The 22,029-nt window shown below is 39.3% G+C and overlaps 1 long non-coding RNA gene across 2 annotated transcripts; it reads left to right on the plus strand.

Moving 5' to 3' along the window:
• The first annotated feature begins 472 nt into the window (after window positions 1-472).
• LOC131132590 (uncharacterized) lies at window positions 473-13,776 on the plus strand. Of its 2 annotated transcripts, none has more exons than XR_009130401.1 (4): window positions 473-720; window positions 2,282-2,362; window positions 11,583-12,125; window positions 12,261-13,776. It is a non-coding gene; the product is annotated as an uncharacterized LOC131132590 (long non-coding RNA). The 2 variants fall into 2 exon arrangements; XR_009130402.1 differs by lacking the exons at window positions 473-720; window positions 2,282-2,362 and adding exons at window positions 6,838-7,756; window positions 7,917-8,059.
• Window positions 13,777-22,029: the final 8,253 nt, after the last annotated feature.

A 22,029-nucleotide genomic window follows, 5' to 3' on the forward strand; every position in this document is an offset into this window, starting at 1 on the left:
CGACCATAGTCTAACTGGGCCTGTGCTTGTTGGAGGAAAGGATGGCCGAGTATAGCCTCGGTGCCCTTGGAGGTGTCTGCCACGATAAAGTTTACATTCACCATCTTGCTTCCCACACCCACGGGCAAATCAGTCTCCCCTAAGACGGCTACACTACCGTGACTAATGCCCTGCAGAACCCGGACAACCGACGACCGCAGCTGGGGTTTAAGCTCGGGGGGCAGACAGTCAAACAGATGAAGGGGCAGTACATTCCTCCTGGCGCCAGAATCTAGGAAAGCCCGCATTCTCACCCCGTGGATAGTTATTAAAGCACTCATTTCCTCTGTGTCTGTACCCCGCTTGGTACAGTACCTGAGGCTGGAGGTGGGGCAGTGTCAACGCCGGGGGCCCTTGCGTTGGGTTGGCGGGGTGAAGGGCAGTCTCTCTTCAGGTGTCCTACACCACTACAGTTGTATTCTGATCCATGTTGTCGATTGTGTTTTTGTAATGGTTGAATGCTGCATCTTTTATTGGTGTTAACAGACACCCCCTCCATCGTTGGTTTTCTACTGAACTACTCTGTGCGTATGTTGAGGGTCAGTTACAATTTTTGGCCAGTAGGTGGCGATCTGGCTCCATTGTGGATCAACTGGAGAGCCTAGGCCTGTACCTCTGCCCACGCATGTCACAAATAAAGACGCAAGGCACCAGGAAGATCCTCACTCTGTTAATCCACAGGTAATGCTAAATATTAGTTTGCTAGTTTTTTCCTAGTACTATATGAAGTGTGAGTACAATGTTGAGTGTTTTTGTGATGTGTACAAGTGCAGTGGAGACGTGTATTACAGTTAACAAGTGTTGCTATGCTAACTAAGAAACAGCATATAGTAGTTTCTATTGAGGTGTATTTGTTGTAAAATGGCATTAAGTGTTCAGTTTGTTCAACTTGTTGGTCGTATTATCCAGTCTTAACTAGCCAGATGTGACATATTATCCGGTCTTAACTAGCCAGATGTGACATATTATCCGGTCTTAACTAGCCAGATGTGACTTATTATCCGGTCTTAACTAGCCAGATGTGACGTATTATCCAGTCTTAACAAGCCAGATGTGACATATTATCTGGTCTTAACTAGCCAGATGTGACATATTATCCGGTCTTAACTAGCCAGATGTGACATATTATCCGGTCTTAACTAGCCAGATGTGACATATTATCCGGTCTTAACTAGCCAGATGTGAGTACAATTTGTTTTCCTGGCAAGAGGCTTTATGTTTTACTACATTCACATTTCTGCTGCTCCGCCCGGGTAAATGAGCGATGCTAATCAGTCGTGTGTCAGTGAGTGAAATATGTAGAAATGTATCATTTGTGTGGTTATGTTATCTTATTTAGCTTCTGTTAAATAATTTTAGAGTCATGTGTTTTCATTTGTCTTAAGGAAGAGTGTTTTGTATCATTTCTTTTTAGTTTGTTTACATCATTTTTTATTTGTGAAATGTTGTGACTATAAGAGGGAAATAAACTGAAAAGCCTATTGTGGGAAATGTGATTTGTTTATTGGTTATAATGATGTGCAGGTCAGAAATGAAGGCGCAAGGCACGAGGATGATACTAACGTGGTTAATCCCCAGGTTACGCAATGTCCCCTGGCCTGTGTAACCCTTGCTGCCGGTCCACATTACCCCTAGGTCTGGTGCCGGTAACATTTTTCAGCTCCTGAATTGTTTTATCTTTTTTGATGGTGGCATACCTCTCCTGTAATTCTTTATGTGCCACTTTCAAATCTGTCATCTCCTGCATTAGGGCTTGAACGTGCAGAACCACCTGGTCCATCTTCTGCCCCGTTTTATCCAACTTCCAACTTTCCATCTTCTGTACCCTCTAGCCAACGTGAGCCATCCTCCGGGTCATGTAATCCACTTTACTTAGCAGCTTCAAAAGCAACTCTTGTGAGTTCATCTCCTCTGTTAGCGGCTGCACCATCAGGTGAAAGCGGGAATCGGCGGCAGATCTTTAAAGGCTTTCTCCGTGTTTGTAATTGTGTCCAGAGTGCTTCGGTCCGAGCTACATGAGCTCACAGGTACACATAGATCCGAGGTACTTGGGCTGGCAGGTTCACTAATTTGTCCGCGGGGCGAACCCGTCCCCGGGACCTAGGCATTGTTGCGGTTGCTCGGCAACGCCGTGTGTCAACACTGTCCGTCTGTTTGCCCTTTAGCTTGCCTTTACAACTGTCTACGATATTTAATGTTCGTTGTTATAGCGAATATTGTCTCTCACCACTCGATTTTACAGCCTGGGAGGTCCCCATGAAGGTTCCGAGATGGAGATAATGGAGGCTAAGGACTGACAGGATTCTCAGCGGAGTAATTAGAGGTGCTGACTCTTTCTTTTCTTAAGTTATTTCAGACATGCATACTATGTTACATTATTCTTTCTCACATATACACTTACAATACAATACACTTACAATATCTTTATATATATATATATACATATATATATATATACATACACACATATATACATACATACACACATATCTACATATATATATATACACATACATACACACATACATGCACACACACAACACCTCATTACTACACATGTCTGAAAAGGAGCAGGAAGAAGCAAAGCTTATTAAATCCTACCCCTTCTCCACGCCATAGCAGTTACCAATTCAATATGTGATTTTTTTCCCACACATATAATCATAGAATCTTACATAAGACAAACAACAAAAGAAGAGTGGGAACATCGGACACCCCAGCAAATCCCCAGGACATTGCTGAAGCACACCACCAACCCCGCCAGTCAACCCACCTGGCCCCGACCCCCCTAGCCCCTGAGTGCACCCACCGAGTGCCCAGCACCCCAGCAGTCCCCGCACACCCCGCTGCCCTCCAATAAGATGCCATTTTGGCTGGACCCACAATTATGTGTGATCCCTGGGCGGGCCTACATTTGGATGGATTGTTTATTTTGTTATCCAACAGACCTCTTCCTCATGCCACAGACATGTCACCAGCATGTGGTCAACGTGACACCCGATGTCCAACCATCACTTTACCTCATTGTTGCGAGGCCACACGGAATGCTCCCATAAGAAGCACCCACCAAGCCCAGCCAGAGAGCAGCAAGCCGCGCAAGTGTGCTGAAGCACCCGAGACCCAGACTCACACCCCCAGTAGCCCAGGGAAGGCCAGACAAGGCAGGGTCCACTTTACGAGGCCACAGCACACTCCCGCCCTTGTTTGTTTGATTGTTTATAAATAGTTGTTTAAATCTATTTAGTTTAAGTTTTCATCTTTAAATCTAAATCATTCCATATATCTACTCCTTTGATTAACATACATCTCTGCTTTACATTTGTTCGTACCTTCCCTTTTGCATACACACTCATTCCTCGTAGATCATATTGACTAGTACGAACCTGAAACATCCCCTGGACAACATTTGGGAGCATGTTTTTATTTACCTTAAACATCATTTGCGCAGTTTTGAAATCAATTAGATCATAAAATTTTACAATTTGCGAATGTAAAAAGAATGTACTTGTTGGTGCTTGGTAAGCAGCTTGATTGATTATCCTTATTACTCTCTTTTGCATCATGTAAATTGGTTTTGGTTTTTTTTGGTTTTGTAGGTGTGTCAATGCCATAAACAATATATGGCTCTATAAAAGCTCGATATAGTAATTGTAGAGAATGTTTATTGAGGATATACTTTAGTTTATGTAGTATTGCGATTACTTTTGATATTTTGTTTTTTATATGATTTATATATGATTTCCAGCTTAGTTTGTCATCTACAATAATTCCTAAAAATTTGCTTTTCTTTACTCGTTCAATTTCAGTAATCTCTATTTTAGTTTGTGTTTGTTTTATTTTTTTTTATGGTTTCCAAATACGTATAATATGTTTGGTTTTATGTAGGTTTAGTGATAATTTATTTGTGGCGAGCCATCTTTTTATGGTTCCAAGTTCCCTCTGCACTGTATCCAGGAGATGTTTCAGTTCCCCACCAGTACATAATACATTTGTGTCTTCGGCAAACAAAACAAAATGTAACAGCTTAGACACTTTACAGATGTCATTTATATAAAAATAAATAATTTAGGACCCAGCACAGAACCTTGTGGTACCCTGCATGTCACCTTCAGTAGATCAGATTTAGTATCATTTAGTTGCACATATTGTTGTCTATTATTTAAATAATCTTGTAACCACCTTTGTGCTATACCTCTGATCCCATATCTTTCTAGCTTCTTTATTAATAAGTTGTGGTCAATAGTATCAAATGCTTTTTGTAAGTCCATAAAAATACATATTGCATATTCCTTATTATCTATTGCTGTCGCTATTTTTTCTGTAAGTTCCATGACTGCTAATGTCGTAGATCGCTTGATCTGAACCGATATTGATGTTTAGTTAGTACTTTTTGTGTTTCTATAAAGTGATCAAGTCTATGGTTAAAAAGTTTGTCTAAAATTTTGGAGAATTGTGGAAGTATAGAGATGGGTCTATAATTAGCGAATATATGTTTATTTCCGGTTTCATATATTGGAATGACTTTTGCTCTTTTCATTTGATTAGGAAATATGCCTGTTTGAAATGACTGGTTGCAGATATGGGTCAGAGGTGTAGCTATACAATCTACAACTTCTTTTATTAATTGCATATCAATTCCAGTATAAGCGGCACGGCGGACGAGTGGTTAGCGCGCAGACCTCACAGCTAGGAGACCAAGGTTCAATTCCACCCTCGGCCATCTCTGTGTGGAGTTTGCATGTTCTCCCCGTGCATGCACGGGTTTTCTCTTACTCCGTACTCCGGTTTCCTCCCACATCCCAAAAACATACTAGGTTAATTGGCCACTCCAAATTGTCCATAGGTATGAATGTGAGTGTGAATGGTTGTTTGTCTATATGTGCCCTGTGATTGGCTCGTGACCAGTCCAGGGTGTACCCCGCCTCTCGCCCAAAGACAGCTGGGATAGGCTCCAGCACCCCCTGCGACCCTCGTGAGGAAAAGCGGTAGAAAATGAATGAATTCCAGTATAGTCAACTGATTTTTTGTTTTTACATGTAGTATTTGCCACATCCACAAGTTCTCTTTCAGTTATTTTCTTGAGGAAGATGGTATTTGGATTTACATTAATAATATTCTCATCTACATCTTGAGTTGCTGTTGGGTATTCAATTTCTTTTGACAAGTCATGGCCCATATTCACAAAATAGTTGTTAAAGCCATTTGTAATTTCATTAGCTTTAGTTATATGTGGCTGATTCTCTTTAGCAAAGTAATTAGATAATATAATTTAGTAACTCCTTTTTTTAATGATATTATTAAGCACTTTTCATAAACTCTGTGTGTCATTTTTGTGCTCTTCTAATTGTCTATGATAGTAATCCTTCTTATTGGTTCTCATTATGCCAATTAATGTATTTTTATATTTTTTATATTTATTCTCAGCTTCCTTTGTTCTTGACTGTAGAAACTGTTTGTAAAGTAGGTTTTTCTTTTTACACGCATTTTCCAAACCCCTTGTCATCCAAGGCTTTTCACATTGTATTTTCTTCTTTTTTGTTGTAATGGGACACTGTTTATCATATAATTTGGTAAAAGTTGCCAGAAATTCTTCGTATGCTTTATTAGGGTCATTGTTTGAGTAAATACCTGTCCAATTTTGCTCTCTTAAGTCCTTCGTAAGTGCCTCTACGGATTCAGTTGTTCGAGTAATGGTCGGGAATTTTCCCAAGAAAAACTTCAAAATTCGGCTTTCTCCGGGTACTCTGGTTTCCTCCCACATTAATATGTAATATATGTGCCCTGTGATTGGCTGGCCACCAGTCCAGGGTGTACCCCGCCTCTTGCCCAAAGACAGCTGGGATAGGCTCCAGCACCCCCCGCGACCCTCGTGAGGAAAAGCGGTAGAAAATGAATGAATGAACTTCAAAACTCCGGCAGCAAAATCGGAGCTCCTGCCGTGCATATCCTTCATTGTCAACAGGAAGTGACGAACACTTAATCATGATGATTAATCATGATGAATTAAAAATAATGCCCAAATAGTTGTTTTTAAACTCTTGTTTGTTTATACGTATCACATTGCTCAGGCCACGAATCACTGCAGGGACAGAAGAACACCAAACTAGCGAGGTAGTTCGCATCTCCAACGGAGTGCGGAACGGAGACAAAGGAGGCAATTTGCATAACCCATCATCAAAATCTTACTAATGTGACGAGATGATGCTACGTGGTTTTCAGTCACTGACAAATGAATTACTGCAAGTGAACACTGCATGATTCATGGTTAAGGAGGGAATGGACGGACAAATAATGCAACAGCAGCTGGTTAAAAAAGCTGTGGAGCCTACAAGGGATGCTAATAAATTGTGGTGAAAGTTTGGAATTTTGGAAACCATGATTTATTTGACTTAAAAACAGTTGCACATCATTGCATTAAGCTCTCATTAAGGAAATATATTCCATTTTTACCAAGTGTGACTGAATGCACAACCCACAGTCTGCATTTTAGCATTCCAAACAATAAAACAATTGTCTTTGTCTAGCGATAGCTTCACGATAGCGATAGAGCTTAGAGACTAGGGAGTCTTGATCACCGAAAACCAGGACACTTGTTGCTATATCACGGTTCGAACAGCGCTCCATCGCTATTTTGCTCTTTTTCAAGTAGGAGTGTAAAAGGGGAGGAAAAGAGGAGGAGTCTGAAGTGTATACAAAAATGTTGACATTGTAGCATCCATGCAACACTTGTTACCGTGGCAACCACGGTCAGTTTAAGACTTGCAAGTGCTTGCGTACCCCCGAATCTTCTCCTCTGAACAAACAAAAATCTATTCTTAATTAAACAATATTGCTTGAGCGTCTGCTGAGCATAATAACGATGCTGCGAAAGTAATTATATGAGCTTGGTAGTGTTTCTTTTTGAATGACTTTTTTAGTAGCCGGCCAGGAACATATAATCCTCCTTCAAGCATGTTTCTGCCTCAGTTAACAATGTCTTCCAAAAAGGATGCTTGGCTCCTCTCAGCACAAGTCAGAGTGACATTGAGAATGCATCATCCTCAATGAACGGGGTCATGCTGCACCTTTGAGCGGCAAAATGACTGCTTGAGCCGCTCTCCTCTGCGCAACATACACTTATAAGGCCAATCATGTGAATTTCATAAGAGAAAAGCGGCGGCGCGTTACAGCTGCTGTGGTCAGCGATCTTTCAAGCAAGGAAAGATTTACAATAACATCAGGATATATTTGGTGAGGCACTGCTTCCCCTGGTTGTAGACACTCTGCTTGCCTCGTCAACAAAATGTAGCTTATCTGATATTCTTCTTGCAGTCACGGCTTGATTAGCATATTTCTCAGTTTTTTTAAACTCATTGTTGTCCAGGAACACATGACAGATACATTCATTGTACTACATCACACTGCTACAGTATTTACATCATGATAAGCAGGAGCAGAAAAACGTTGGCTAGCGTCATGTACGGTAAATACACTTGGCAAATAAGTGTAATATGTAATGTAAGTACAGTGAAACATACTATCAACAACCTATCAATATTCTGTGTTTTAATCTCTTTTGATCACAGCTGAACTATTGAACTCAAGAAATCACTTGAATTACATGAGTGAAAACGGAATATTTTCTTGAAAAAACTCTGCCCCCTAAAGGAAACAAATGAAACGCGTGCTCATGGTCGTCCAGCGCCCTTCGCCCAGTTTGAAAACCACAGAGTTAGAGGTACTTTCTTCAGGGACTATTTTGTCCAAAATGTAAACGAACGATACAGACTATACAACTGTTATTTGGGTTAGCCAACATTTTACAATTTGAAACATAAAATTGCAATGTTCATTTCAGATTTTCTTTCACTTTTCAACAGTAACTAAAGTTTGTTTAGCTTTAGGCATTGGTGTCAAAGGTTCCGGTGGGCTGTCAAGCTGAGATGTGTCGGACATGCAAGTCATAGAGGGATTTTACAGCTGAAGGCTGGGTCCACAACGTTGGCAACACTGCAAACCTCAAGGCAATCATCTTTGAAAGGTACCGAGCCTAGAGATGAGTGGCCCTTTTTGTTCAGCTCTACACATCTTTTTGGTCTTTCGGAACTTCTTCTGTCCTTAATGGGGACTATGATGCTTTTTCCACCTCTGACCTATAATTGCAGTTAGAATGTTCTATACCAGGGGTGGGCAAACTACGGCCCGGGGGCCACATCCGGCCCGCCAAGTGTTTGAATACGGCCCGCCCAATCTTTCCAAAGTATTTCATTTAAACTCAACATACAACCTGGCATCATTGCCTGAGCCAACCTTTTGATGGTTTTATCAATTTGGTTTTTTGACATGGTCTGTTGTTTACAAAGTGCTCCTGAAAAAAGGGACACAAGCACATAATAATAATAATAATAATTATTATTATTATTATTATTATTATTATTATTAGATTATTATAATTATTATTAGAACTATTATGATTATTATAATTATTATATTAATGCTAATTATTATATTAATTATATATAGTATTATTGTTATATTTGCATATTTTACATAATAATAATATAATAATTATTATTTTAATTTTATTGTAATTATTATAATATTTTATTATTTTTTAAATATTTAAATATAAATATAAAATAATAAATAATAATAGCAGATTGCATGACAATTTTACAGATACAATAATACCAGGTGGACTGTTACGTGTAAAATATATAGTCTGCCCCCCCGTAAATGTTGTCATATCAATGCGGCCCGCGAGTCAAAAAGTTTGCCCACCCCTGTTCTATACGCATGTTCTATACGTTAAACGATGCCAAAGTTTCAGATAAGGAGGTTTGCGCATTTGGAAGTGTGCCCTGAAAAAAGTTTGGATGGCTCAAAACGCTCGGTTTCAAAAGGCGTGGTAAAACTGGTGACCAAGTTTCAATAGACTTCCTTATATAGTATATATCCATTATATGGACCAATCACAGTGGAGTGGGCATGCCCGAAGGCGGGCCATGGGTGGAATAAATTGGCTGTTTTGGCAGAAGCACATATCCAAGGAAATACAGCTGGAATAGGTGCAGATTCTGCAAAATCTAAAACTTTTTCTGTGCAGATTATTGTGCGTAGCTGCTCTATAGGAGTCCACGAAGGGTCGAAAATGAGCATAATAGGTCCTTGGTGCTTGGAGCAGGAGCTTCATTTAAAGGTCCTATTATGCTTATTCCACTTTTCTGACCCGAAAATGCCGTTAGAATGTTGTATTCTGGTGTTAAACCACGCCTAAGTTTCAGATGATGAGTTTTGCATTTGGAAGTGAGCCCTGAAAGAAGCCTTGGATGGCTTGAACGCTCAGTTTCAGAGAGTTTTGTGACATCAATGCGATCCAGAGACCCCCCGGGTAGTCTTTTTTTTCTTTGTTTGTTTGTTTATTATCAACTGCTATACTGACAAAATAATAGTGAGGTTGGGCAACTGTCAGAAAGTCCTCAGGAGCACTTGGGAGTGTGACCAATCACAGCGATGTGTCCATGCCTGGAGGCGTGCTGTGGGTGGAATAAATTAAAACTGACCGTTGTGGCGGGAAGCAGCAAATCCAAAAACACAGCTGGAGTAGGCGCAGACTCTGCAAATCTACAAAGCTTTCTGTGTGGGCGACCGTGTGTAGCTGCTGAGTCCACAAAAAATGAGCATTATAAGTCCCCTTAAATTTCTTTGATGCCTGCATAATGCACAGAAAAGGGAAATAAATATTTGTTCAGGATTTGTTAAGGATTGTGGGCAAAATTCTCCAAAAAGTGCAGTTCCCCTTTAATTCAACTGGCCTTTTTGGCTGCTGGACAAATGGAGGAATTCCAAAGTGAAGAGTCAAGTTATTTCTATAGTGCCAAATCCCAACAGGACTTTGATGTACAGGCTTTTTACACACAGAGCAGTTCTAGACCAACCAAAACCCACCTCAGCAAGCACTTTGGCGATGAGGGAAGGAAAAACGTCTCAAATATTCCAAACCACCAACCAGCCAAAGTTACATAATGCTGCATGGAAAAAAATAAATCGAAAGCCTACAAATGGTTGGAATTTCCTCAATCCCATCCAGGCTGGGACAAGCGTACATGTACTTTGTGTTGATTTTTTATTCTTGTATTGGCAGGAGTCATCGCTGCTGAAAGTTAGTTCGCCTTGAGAAAGAAAAAGAAACGGCTGATTACAGTCAGCAGCTCTGCTCTAACTCACTGAAAGCTGAAACTGGAAGTTGGAATAAAGCTGGAATAATTGGAAGTCTGAAATTGACATGGATTGATCAGAAGTTGCTATAGCTACGATTATTTCGCGATATCTGTACTGTGTATTTGTGTAAGTGATCTGTAAGACTTAATAGTTCATTACTTTTTTCATGACCTGCGTGAAGTCAGCCTTTCACTGTTTTTCTCCAAAAACACAGCGTTCAATATTTCACGCAAAGTTTTCCAAGCGACTTTATCTCTCCAGCCAAAGAGAGCAGGTGAAAAAAAAAATAGCGGCACAATAGTGACACAAGGAGCCGGTCTGTATCTCATTGGCCACGCCTGTCTCAGACCACTTTGCACTTTGTTTACGTTTGACGCTGTAATGATGCACTTGTTACAGATTTATACAGTATATATAGTGTATATATACAGTATTAGGGTATTAGTATTAGTATATTAGGCATGCTTTGATCAATCGGCCAACAATCAGTATTGGATGATTTCTGTGAAAAATGTTGTGATTGGTATATGCCGATAAATGCTTTTCAACACCTTTCACCTGTGGCGAGTACTATTGCAGGGTAGTACCTTTTGGCATACGCTCTGTGCAAAGTGGTGTGATTCGTGACAATATCAGTCATTGGGACTGACTGACTGTTTTTTTTCTTTATGTCTTCTTGTTTTATTTTTCTGTTTTTATTTTATGTTTAGTTTCTGCAATGTCCCATTTCCAGGCCCACAAACGTGTGTGTGAATAAACAGGATGATATTCTTCGCACTAAACTTCTAACTCTTAATTCAGACGTACAATTTGCTACATTGAAGTATGTGGTAAAATACACTGAAACAAATCAATTTTACTTGATGTCTTTGAACACAACCCCTCATTGCTCATAAGTGTGATTCAGATGTTGTGCTACTATTAAAGAGATGAGCGTTAGACAAATAGATATTTTTACTTTTATCTTGATTATTGATTATGATTAATGAATCTAAAAACTGTGATTAATCTGATTAAACCTATTCATCATTTGATAGCCCTTGTCAAAATACAAAAACATTTTGTAAATGTTTCAGCGTAAATGCAATTAGTTCTCCACAGACATGAGCAAGACTAAACGTAACCCTAACCCTTTGTTTCAATTTTATGGATATTAACTCCAAAGCATGAACTCAAATGACTTGACTAACAATGACTAACATCGCATGTGATTGTTGTCCCCGTACAACAATTCACCTCCAGATAGCCTGCATCTGTCACGGGACTTATTGAGTGATCTGTGCAAAAACATGCTTTACTGGGAGATAAGGCACATAAGATTTGGAATTTCATTTTCATTGCAGGGATTGCCTGTGATGTGAAGTTCACAGAGACTGGACACGGTGGCTACAAACACAACTACAACTTGCAGAGGAGACTGAAGAAGACGGATCAGGATGTGACCAGTCCCGTCCCTACAGTCCCGTCCCTACAGTCCCGTCCCTACAGTCCCGTCCCTACAGTCCCGTCCCTACAGTCCCGTCCCTAAAGTCCCGTCCCTACAGTCCCGTCCCTACAGTCCCGTCCCTACAGTCCCGTCCCTAAAGTCCCGTCCCTACAGTCCCGTCCCTACAGTCCCGTCCCTAAAGTCCCGTCCCTACAGTCCCGTCCCTACAGTCCCGTCCCTACAGTCCCGTCCTTACAGTCCCGTCCCTATAGTCCCGTCCCTACAGTCCCGTCCCTACAGTCCCGTCCCTACAGTCCCGTCCCTAAAGTCCCGTCCCTACAGTCCCGTCCCTACAGTCCCGTCCCAACAGTCCCTACAGTGAGAGCATAGATGCCCTGATGAATGTGGTCAGAAATGAAGAAGCTGTGAAGGACTCTGCATATGCCTGCACGCCCTGGAGGTAAATGAGCAGTTTTTCCCATATTTTATCATTGCAGGTAAGTCATATTTTCTAGCTTGGAGATGACATTCTGGTGAATGACCTGGTTTATGTCATGGACTGATCTGACGTACTTGTGTGCCTTTTTCATCTTAGCGCCGCCACCTTCTTCCACCAAGCACTCAGCCTATCCTGAACCCCAAAGTCTAAGCCGAAGCTTTACGTCTAACCCAGAAATTAAACTTAGAAGAGAAAATGCCATATATGACATAGAACAACGTGACATTAAGGAACACAAGCTCAGCTGTGTGATGTTAAGTGCTAACATTAAACTCGCCAGCAACGTCATGCAGCTCAAATGTGAAGAACCACAAAATTTTTTAATTTTTTTTGTTTAAAAGGGACAGAAATATTTGAAATATTCACCTGAAACACAACATAGATTTGCATCCTTTGTCAGCAAGCAGGGTTTAAGTTTCAGCATTTGATGTCAAATAAAAGACACCAATGGCCCCACTCACTGGACAAACTATGACATAACAACAATGCAACATGCAATCGGGGGCTAAGTTATTTGATTTATAAGTTAGGCTTCGAGAGGTGTTGGCATTGGCAGCAGAGGCCACAACTCTCTTGGGTCCTGTGATGGTCCAGTCCAGTCCAGTCCAGGCTTACTCTGCTCCTCACCCAAAGTTGGTTAGGACAGGCACCATTCACAGCATGGATGGATGGAATTTTCAAGATATCATTTTTCATTATTGTAGTTCTGCTTTTCAGGTTTACTTGGTAATTATTAATTGATAAAGCCGTTATTCATTTTACTATCTTGGTTATGGAAAGGAATAGAAGTGTATTTCCAGCCCTGCTCTATAATAAAATAATTTACCTCAAATAACATTTTAATACATTCTTCACATTCTGTTTTGTATTCCATGCTTTGCGACTAAGGTGAGCCATTTTGCTAACATGGGACAATTATATAAAAAAGCTCATTTCATTCCCAATTTCCTTGTACATTCTAAAAAGAAAATATTCCTTTGTTCCAGAAGACAGCTCATTTGTCATTTGTCAATGTAATGGTGATTGCTTCAGACTGCAGTGGTGTGGACCTGCACTGCCTCACGCTGAGGTGTTGCTAATATTTGGGTTTCGCCGTATGAGAGCAAGAGACAAGTCCTACAAAATGACTGACACATCAGAAAGTCATCAATAGGTTGATCAACGTGTCATGGCGGAAGCTCTCCAAGTCACTGGTGTGTGTGAGTGACAGGGAGAAAAGCCTGCTCAAGGAGAAGTTGTATGACACCACCTGTTGGTTGCCTACAAGACTGTGAAACATTCCATCCATTTATTTCCTCATGTATTGTTATTGTGCATAACAATGCTAACGATAACTAAATCACATTTGATGTAAAGGGATCTCAGTTTCAGAAATATGGGCCATTATTAAAAAAAATATATGTATATACACTCAGCAATGACATTATGATACGTAGTGTTCGATACTGGTCACTAGGTGTCAGTAGTATTACACTGTTGTCTAACGGCCACCGCAGGAAGTCCCGTTTGTTGTGAGAGTCCACTGATGGTGTGTTGTTGAAATAGTAACCTTCTTATGTGTCTTATTTATGTCTCATTTCCCTGTTTACGTTTCTATTGGGCAATACAGACGCATGGGTATTATTTCATGTTTAGGCTGCTAGTAATTCATACATTGAGCATTTTAAGCACAAAAATGGCTAAATGAAGTAAAATATGTGTATATGTATCATGCAGTGCTTCTCAAATAGGTGAACTGTCAGGCGGGGCATGAGAGGTAGGGAGTACTCAGTATTTGTGTAGACTTGCCAACATGTACCAATTTATTGTACTCAAGGTGCAATTTGATTCTTCAATAGGCTTGTATGCGTCACAGCTCCCCATTTTGTGGGACGTTATTGTACACACACACCAAATAGACATGATCGGTTTCTCATTAGTAAAACATTGCTGTGCCCTCGGGGGAGCATGACAGAAACTAAATGGTCATGAGACACACAAGCACCAGACTTGATTTTCGGAACAACGGGCTTTTATTGCTGGTTTGAATGACTAATCCCTAATACGGCTGCTGCTGCTGCCGTATCCCATGCCAAGCTAAAAGTCAACTTTGAACACTTCCCTTATCCCCACCATTCAGCATCTTATGGCTTATTGTCTGTTATTATCTGTATTACTTCTGCTGTTAGTAGCAACAAAATTGCATCTGAGCTAGTTAATGAGAGTCATTAATTTAATAACAATATGTTACAGTAATTTTAGCGTATGTGCAGTATGTTCGGAGTTCACAGTGATATATGTAGAATTGTATCAGTAGTTTTCATTGATGAGAAAAAATACCTGCACATTATACCCAAATATCATTTCAAATGAATACCTCTACCCTTAAGGTAGATGTTTTCCAAGTACACCGCTTGTACTCCATCTTATTTTATGGTGCAGGGATACCCATGAAATGAACGCTTGCAAGGATCTTCCACACTTGCGTCTTAAACTGATGTGGTTTGTCCGCACAGGAACAGGAAGTGCACAAAAGGCTGATGAGTGGTTTGGAGAAAAGGATGTTAAGAAGTCGACCTCATTTGGCTTTAAAGAAAATATACAGTATTCCACTTCTACATCCTGCATTGTGGACAAGGTGGGATGTTTAGCACATAGTAGTACAGCTAGTACATCTCATGACGGAAGAAACAAAGTCATAAATAACATCAATGATAATCAGACTTTTTTTTTTAATTGGTGTGTTTTGGTTCAACATTTCCAATCGGTTTATTTCATATGTTTAATGACATAATGAATAAGGATTACATGACATTTTGTTGTTTATGCAATGAAAATAAAGGCTATTTTATTCCTGCAAATGAACATTGATGCTTGCAAAGCTTTTAAAAAGCATGTAGGATACACACAGGTCTATCGTACTACATCCTATATACTACATACTGTATACAGCTATATACTAACTCATGTTAGGTCTGCTCACTTGGAGGAGTCATCGGTCGTCTCGTAGGCCAGTGACGCCTCACTTCACATATTTGACAAACTGACACTCGCACATTCAAAGTGTCCAACTCAGCTTGTCAAATACACTAAGTGGGGGGCCGGTTCTGTCGAAATCGTACCTGCCGCCATAGGAGAAATGAAGAATATGCATCCCATCATCCATGTACTTCATAGCGAGCTGAACGGGTTACCTGTCATGTTGACGTTGATGGCCAATGGCTGTCAGCGCTCCTGCCATTTCACTCCTAAAAGCTCACAATGACGACGGCTGCTTGAGCCATTTAGGCTGCGGCACGGTAAAGGGGAAGTCAAAAGGAGGAAGATAAGTGCGCTCGCAGGAAATGTGTGGAAATAAAGTGTCAACATGTCACGGTTGTGAAATGCCGCTGAAGCCGTCTCAGATAGTCCTTAACACACTTAACACTAAACGCCTCTTATTTTTGCCCATTTTTGTTTTTGTCATGAAGTTGGTACTTGTGATGGGAGCTGTCCTTCACCAGCCAATCACAACGTTGGAACACTGTGGGACTCTTGGCGTGTATAAAAACACAAACTTACAAAACTATTCACGGGGTGCAACAAGGATTGCGTCTGTCAAAACGTGTTTGTCTGAATCCGCAGAATAAATGCAAATGATCAGAAAAAGCGAAATACCAGGAATAGCAGATGCAATTTGATTGATCAGTCCTGTTTCTGGCCCATATTTTTCCATCTGTACTTACCACGTTTCAAAGGCTTTTGCAAACGGCCGAGTTATGCGCAAATGGCTGCAGTCCTTGTGGCAAAAAGGAGGCATAGGTGCAATGACAAACCATGCTGGCCATGACCGTAGTAGTAGTAGACTGTAGTTTGATTGATTCATGTAAACTTCCTGATTATTTTTGCACAGATCGTTGACGCAAACACAAAATCAATTGAGCGGAAGCTGCCACAGTCTTGCTAGCTAGTGCTTAAACATAATAGGAATCACAGGGGGCCTATTTCGGCCCTTTGTATTGAGTTGTGGACTTCTATTGAGGAGCGACACACAATAACCAGCACATAAAGCTTTCTAGTTCTTCCACAATCTGCACCTAAATACATAAAAAACATAAATACACCTCAGCTGTATTTATTGGCATTTCCCTCCATTTCTCATCTGTTCACTTTGTTCACATGTTGATTTTTTTTACTACAGAGAAAAGTGATAAGTGTGTGTACAAGTGACAATTTATACTGTTATTTACTTTTTGTCAAAGTAGTTTTATTAGTGCTGGAAGTTGGTTGCATCTTCATAAACCTGAACAATCAATATATGGTATTTTATACTGTCCTGTTTAAAGGGTGACTGACATGGTTTGCTAAAATATGTTATATATTGTTTGTAATTATTCTACATTGTTATTTTAAAGCAAGAGGTGAATTTGCAAAAAAATGACATTTATAGTTCATGGCAGCAGCTATGACAAACTCATCGCAGAGTAAAGCCTCTCAACAACTAAAGCCGAGTAAATAAATGCTTTTCATCAAAATAGTAGTCATGCGGTTACGTGTTGCTTCTGGATGTTTTCAGTATCCCAGTGATACGATGTATAAGTCTGTCTTCTTTTCCCAAAGGTTTAAAGGGGAACTATTGTACTTTTTCCACTTTTCTGACCGACTAAAAATAGGAAGTGTGCAGCTGCAGTATTCATGGATCTGACAAAAGCCTTTGATACAATCAATCATGACATCCTAATAACTAAATTAGAAAGGTACGGAATAAGGATTAGTTCTGACCTGGGTCAAAGCTACTTAGCTGACAGGAAGCAATACGTAAAGCTAGGAGAATACACATCTGCAAGTTCATGTATTACGTGCGGAGTTCCCCAAGGGTCAATACTGGGACCAAAACTGTTCAACTTGTACATCAATGATATCTCCAAAGTTACGAAAGACTTAAAGCTGGTATTATTTGTGGATGATACCACTGCTTTTTGTTCTGGAGGGAGTATAGACGAAATCATTCGTAAGGTCAGAGAAGAAATGGTCATATTAAAAAGATGGTTTGATGATAATAGATTATCCTTGAACCTAAGTAAAACTAAAATCATGCTGTTTGGTAACAGCAGAAAGGACACGCACCAGCAAATACAAATAGACGGTGTAGACATTGAAAGGGTGAAGGAAAATACATTTCTGGGGATCACAATAGATGAAAATATGAGATGGAAACCTCATATTACAAATATACAACATAAGGTGGCCAGAAATATTTCAATATTGAACAAAGCAAAATTTGTTCTCAATCAGAAATCACTCCACACTCTTTATTGCTCTCTGGTTCTACCATATCTTACTTATTGTGTGGAAATATGGGCTAATAACTATAAAAGCAATCTTCACTCGCTAAATGTACTGCAAAAAAGGTCAGTAAGGATAATTCATAATGCCGCCTACAGAGAACATACTAACTCCTTATTTCTAAAATGACAAATACTTCAACTTGCTGATATAGTTCATCTCCAAACAGCTACAATAATGCATAAGGCTAAAAATAAGCAATTAGCTAAAAATGTAATCCAATACTTCTCTACAAGAGAGGAGAAATATGATCTCAGGGAAGAAGTACATTTGAAACACTTCTATGCTAGGACTACGTTATGCTAGCCATAGCATTTCAGTATGTGGAATCAAACTATGGAATGGATTGAGTAAGGAAATCAAACAATGCACAACGATGAGCCAATTCAAGAAACAATACAAGCAGTTGATGTTTGCTAAATACAAGGATGAAGAGTCTTGAACCAGTCATGATGTGCTATATATATCACTATATTGACACTTACTATGGTACCCATTATGGCATTGGATGATCATATCACCTCCTATTTTGGTACGTGACAAAAAATAAAATGAAAAAAAACCCAAAACCTTAAACGATATTAGAAAAGCAGGAAGTGAACAAATGTAACAGTTACTGATTGTAAAAGTACCAGATGGAGGGGTAGGATTTAATAAGCCACCATTGTGGAAATCCAAGGGAAATACAGCTGGAATAAGTGCAGATTCTGAAAGATCCAGAAAGCTTTCTGTGCCGGCTGCTCTGTTGGAATCCACGACTCAATACAAATGACTGAAAATGAGCATAATACGTCCCTTTCAGTTGTTATTTTATTCTGTTTCACTCATTCATTCATTTTCTTCCTCACGAGGGTCGCGGGGTGCTGGAGCCTATCCCAGCTGTCTTCGGGCGAGAGGCGGGGTTACATCCTGGACTGGTCGCCAGCCAATCACAGCGACTTTGTTTGTTTGTTTGTTGTTAATTAAAATTAATTTCCCATGCATCAGTATTACTGTAAAATTAAATTCTGCTTTGTGTCAAATAATACAGTATTTAATAGAGTGGAAATGAGAGTGAATGTGAATGTTTACTTTGCAAGGTGATTTCAGTGCGCATGAATATAAAATCACTAATACACAGTGATCAGAATATTATATATGAATTGAATTTCAATGTTTTTGGTCACAAAACATTTCATTAATGATTTTTTAAATTGCAATAAAGCGAGGGAGCGATGTTGAACCATGACATAGTGAGGGACAACATTTCCATGTACCTTTAACACCTTTGAGTTCAGCTTGTGGAAAATGGGGGAAAAGAAAAACATTGCATTTCTATATTTGTTGAGTTCATATACTGTAAATCAGAGGTAGGGAACCTATGGCTCGGGAGCCAGGTAGGGCTCTTTTGATGACTGTATCTGGCTCTCAAGCATTTCTTACCACAATAAAAATGCATTTTTGCTAACATTTTAAAGTAAACCATCACAGAAATGACTGTTAAAAATAATATTCAAAATTAACAACTTTCTTATGCATTTTAATTCGTCCATCTATATTCTACTGCAATACGGCCAACCATATCTATCTTTCCTGATGATATTTTCCAGGTCAAACACCAAAACTTGATTATTACTGGGTAATGCTGTAGTCTACCTCGGTCATTGAGATGTCAAAAAAACATGTAAATGTAAACTTTCCTCCTTTAGTCAAATAGCTAAAGCTGCAGAACCAAGCCTTCTGGTGAAGATGGCCAAAAGAATGAAATACGTGTACTGAATACGGTTCAAAACTATGCAGCAGCAGAAGTTGCATTAATGGCAGCAAGTATTTGATTTATGGGGCCACACCCCATTGGCGTGGGGTAGTGTGCCTGGTCTACATAATTAGAGCCCATTATATCTAAAACTGTTGGTCTTACATAAAAATGCACACATTTGATTGCATTCAAAATGTATATGGCTCTCACAGATACACATTTTAAAATATCTGGCCTTCATGGCTCTCTTAGCCAAAAAGGTTCCCGACCCCTGCTGTAAATCGTCCGACCCCCTGGCATATGTTTTTGAACCCAGAAAGTTTTCCCACCTCTCCCCTGCTCTTTCAGACAAGAGTGTGAACCAAGTTCTCAGAGGAAGTTGGGGGTGAAAAGACGCCTCCCGATGCAGTGTTGAGAAAGAGGCTTTCATCAAGCAGTTCCCCAATAATTACAACTGAATTTGCCTGTGAAGAAACAGGCCACACTTACAATTCCCATTTCAGGTACTAGCTTTTATTCCCATACTACATTATTACTATTATTATTGCGGACTCATTAGGACTACTATATATTACCATATTATTCATTCATTCATTCATTTTCTACCGCATTTCCTCACCTATCAGCCTATCAGCTGTCTTGGGGTGAGAGGCGGGGTACACCCTGGACTGGTGGCCAGCCAATCACAGGGCACATATAGACAAACAACCATTCACACTCACATTCATACCTATGGACAATTTGGAGTGGCCAATTAACCTAGCATGTTTTTGGAATGTGGGAGGAAACCGGAGTACCCGGAGAAAACCCACGCGTGCACGGGGAGAACATGCAAACTCCACACAGAAAAATGCCAGAGGGTGGAATTGAACTCGGGTCTCCTAGCTGTGAGGTCTGCGCGCTAACCACTCGACCGCCGTGCCGCCCCTACCATATTATTACCATACAAAATATATACCACATACCATAACGTACTAAATGTGTTACCATACTATATATTTCCAGGGGACTTGAACTGAGAGCTGCTTTTTGCATCACAAGGGGAAAGATGAATGACAGACAGTTGTCTTTAAAACTAGAAGAAATACGTGACAAAAGAAATAAGAGCCATACTTTTGTCTTTGAATGTGTGCGAGTATAATACAATATGGTTTTCAGTGGTTTTTTTTTTTTACTGTAATAGTGGTTGAGTATAATGTATGTTGTAAATATTGTATAATGTAGTGTCTTACATTAGAGCAAATGTCCATGCATCCATTCTCTACGTCCTCACTGGGCTTGTGGGGGTACGATGTACTGTGGGGGTACTATGTACTAGTACTACTATGTACTAGTACCTATGGACAATTCACCTCACATGCATACTTTTGGAACGTGGCAGGAAACCAGAGTATGCAGAGAATTCCATACCGTTTTTAAAAAATATAAACAAAATATCATGCATGGAACTGGTTGATATAAAAAAAAAGTTGACATTAAACATACAGAATGTTTTTATTCATTTAATGTGATTAATTCAACATGGATTGCATCTCATTCCATCCTTTAAAAGGTGCTTTTTAAACATAAATATTTCATAGAAAATATCGAATTTTTTATTAAAAAAAAACATCCTTTGCTCACGAGGGAAATACTACTGCAATACTACAAACGACAAACGATCCGAAGTGAAAATGTACATAAATGTTCTGTAGAAAATGACACAGTGTTCATTTCAGATTCATTTCATAAGCAACAACAACCCTTTGAGGAAAAGACGCCATCTGGTGGCCTGTTGCAATACTGAAACCTAATTTTACATTTAAACCTAAAAATAATTGAAAACAAACTATGAAAACGTTACCTTCACTTAATAATAATTGTAATTTAAATGAAGTTTTACTCCTTAAAATATATTTAAAAAAAAAAACGTTTTAACTATTATTATGTATGGAACTTAAATTTGACCCAACGTGTATCCATCCATCGTTTTTCTATTCCACTTATCCTCTGTAGGGGATGCTGGAGCCTATCCTAGCTGTCTTTGGGCAGGAGGCGGGGTACACCCTGGCTTATATTATACATAAATACAGTATACGGAAATGTACAAAAGTGAATACAGTATACCTTTAAAAGGGAAACCGCCATCATGTGGCTCACTGTAATACTACACCTGCTGACATCTCATCTCATAAAAAATGGAACAAAAATTTCCAACTTACTTATTCATTCATCCATTCATTCATTCATTCATTCATTCATTTTCTACCGCTTTTTCCACACAAGGGTTGCCGGGGTGCTGGAGCCTATCCCAGCTCTCTTTGGGCGTGAGGCGGGGTACACCCTGGACTGGTCGCCAGCCAATCAAAGACAAACCCAACTTACTTATTATAATTTAAAATGTATAATAATATTATAAATAAGTATATTATTTCAAATATTTAAAAAATACATTTGACCCAAATTAGACATTAGATTCAGTATGTTTTACTTTTCTGTTTTTCTTAATCCTCATGTCAATGCTCCACCTGCATACAGTATTTAGCTGACATCTGGCATTCTTAAAACAATTGCTAATAATGGCATTACATTACTTTTAATTGAATATAAATAATATATATTTAATAATATATGTCCATCTATTATATTAACAATATATAAATATGAAATAACATAACTGACAAAAAAATACAATACTTTAAAATGTATATTTGACTGAAATATGATGCATGGTCAATATCAAAATATGAAATAAATGTAAGATTATTTTCAGAGTGAACTGTACCTTGAAATAATACAACTTAAATCCATTCACAAAGAAATGAAAAGGTAAGGCGCAAGAAG

This window comes from Doryrhamphus excisus, chromosome 7 (genome assembly GCF_030265055.1).
Source record: "Doryrhamphus excisus isolate RoL2022-K1 chromosome 7, RoL_Dexc_1.0, whole genome shotgun sequence".
Lineage (NCBI taxonomy): Eukaryota > Metazoa > Chordata > Actinopteri > Syngnathiformes > Syngnathidae > Doryrhamphus > Doryrhamphus excisus.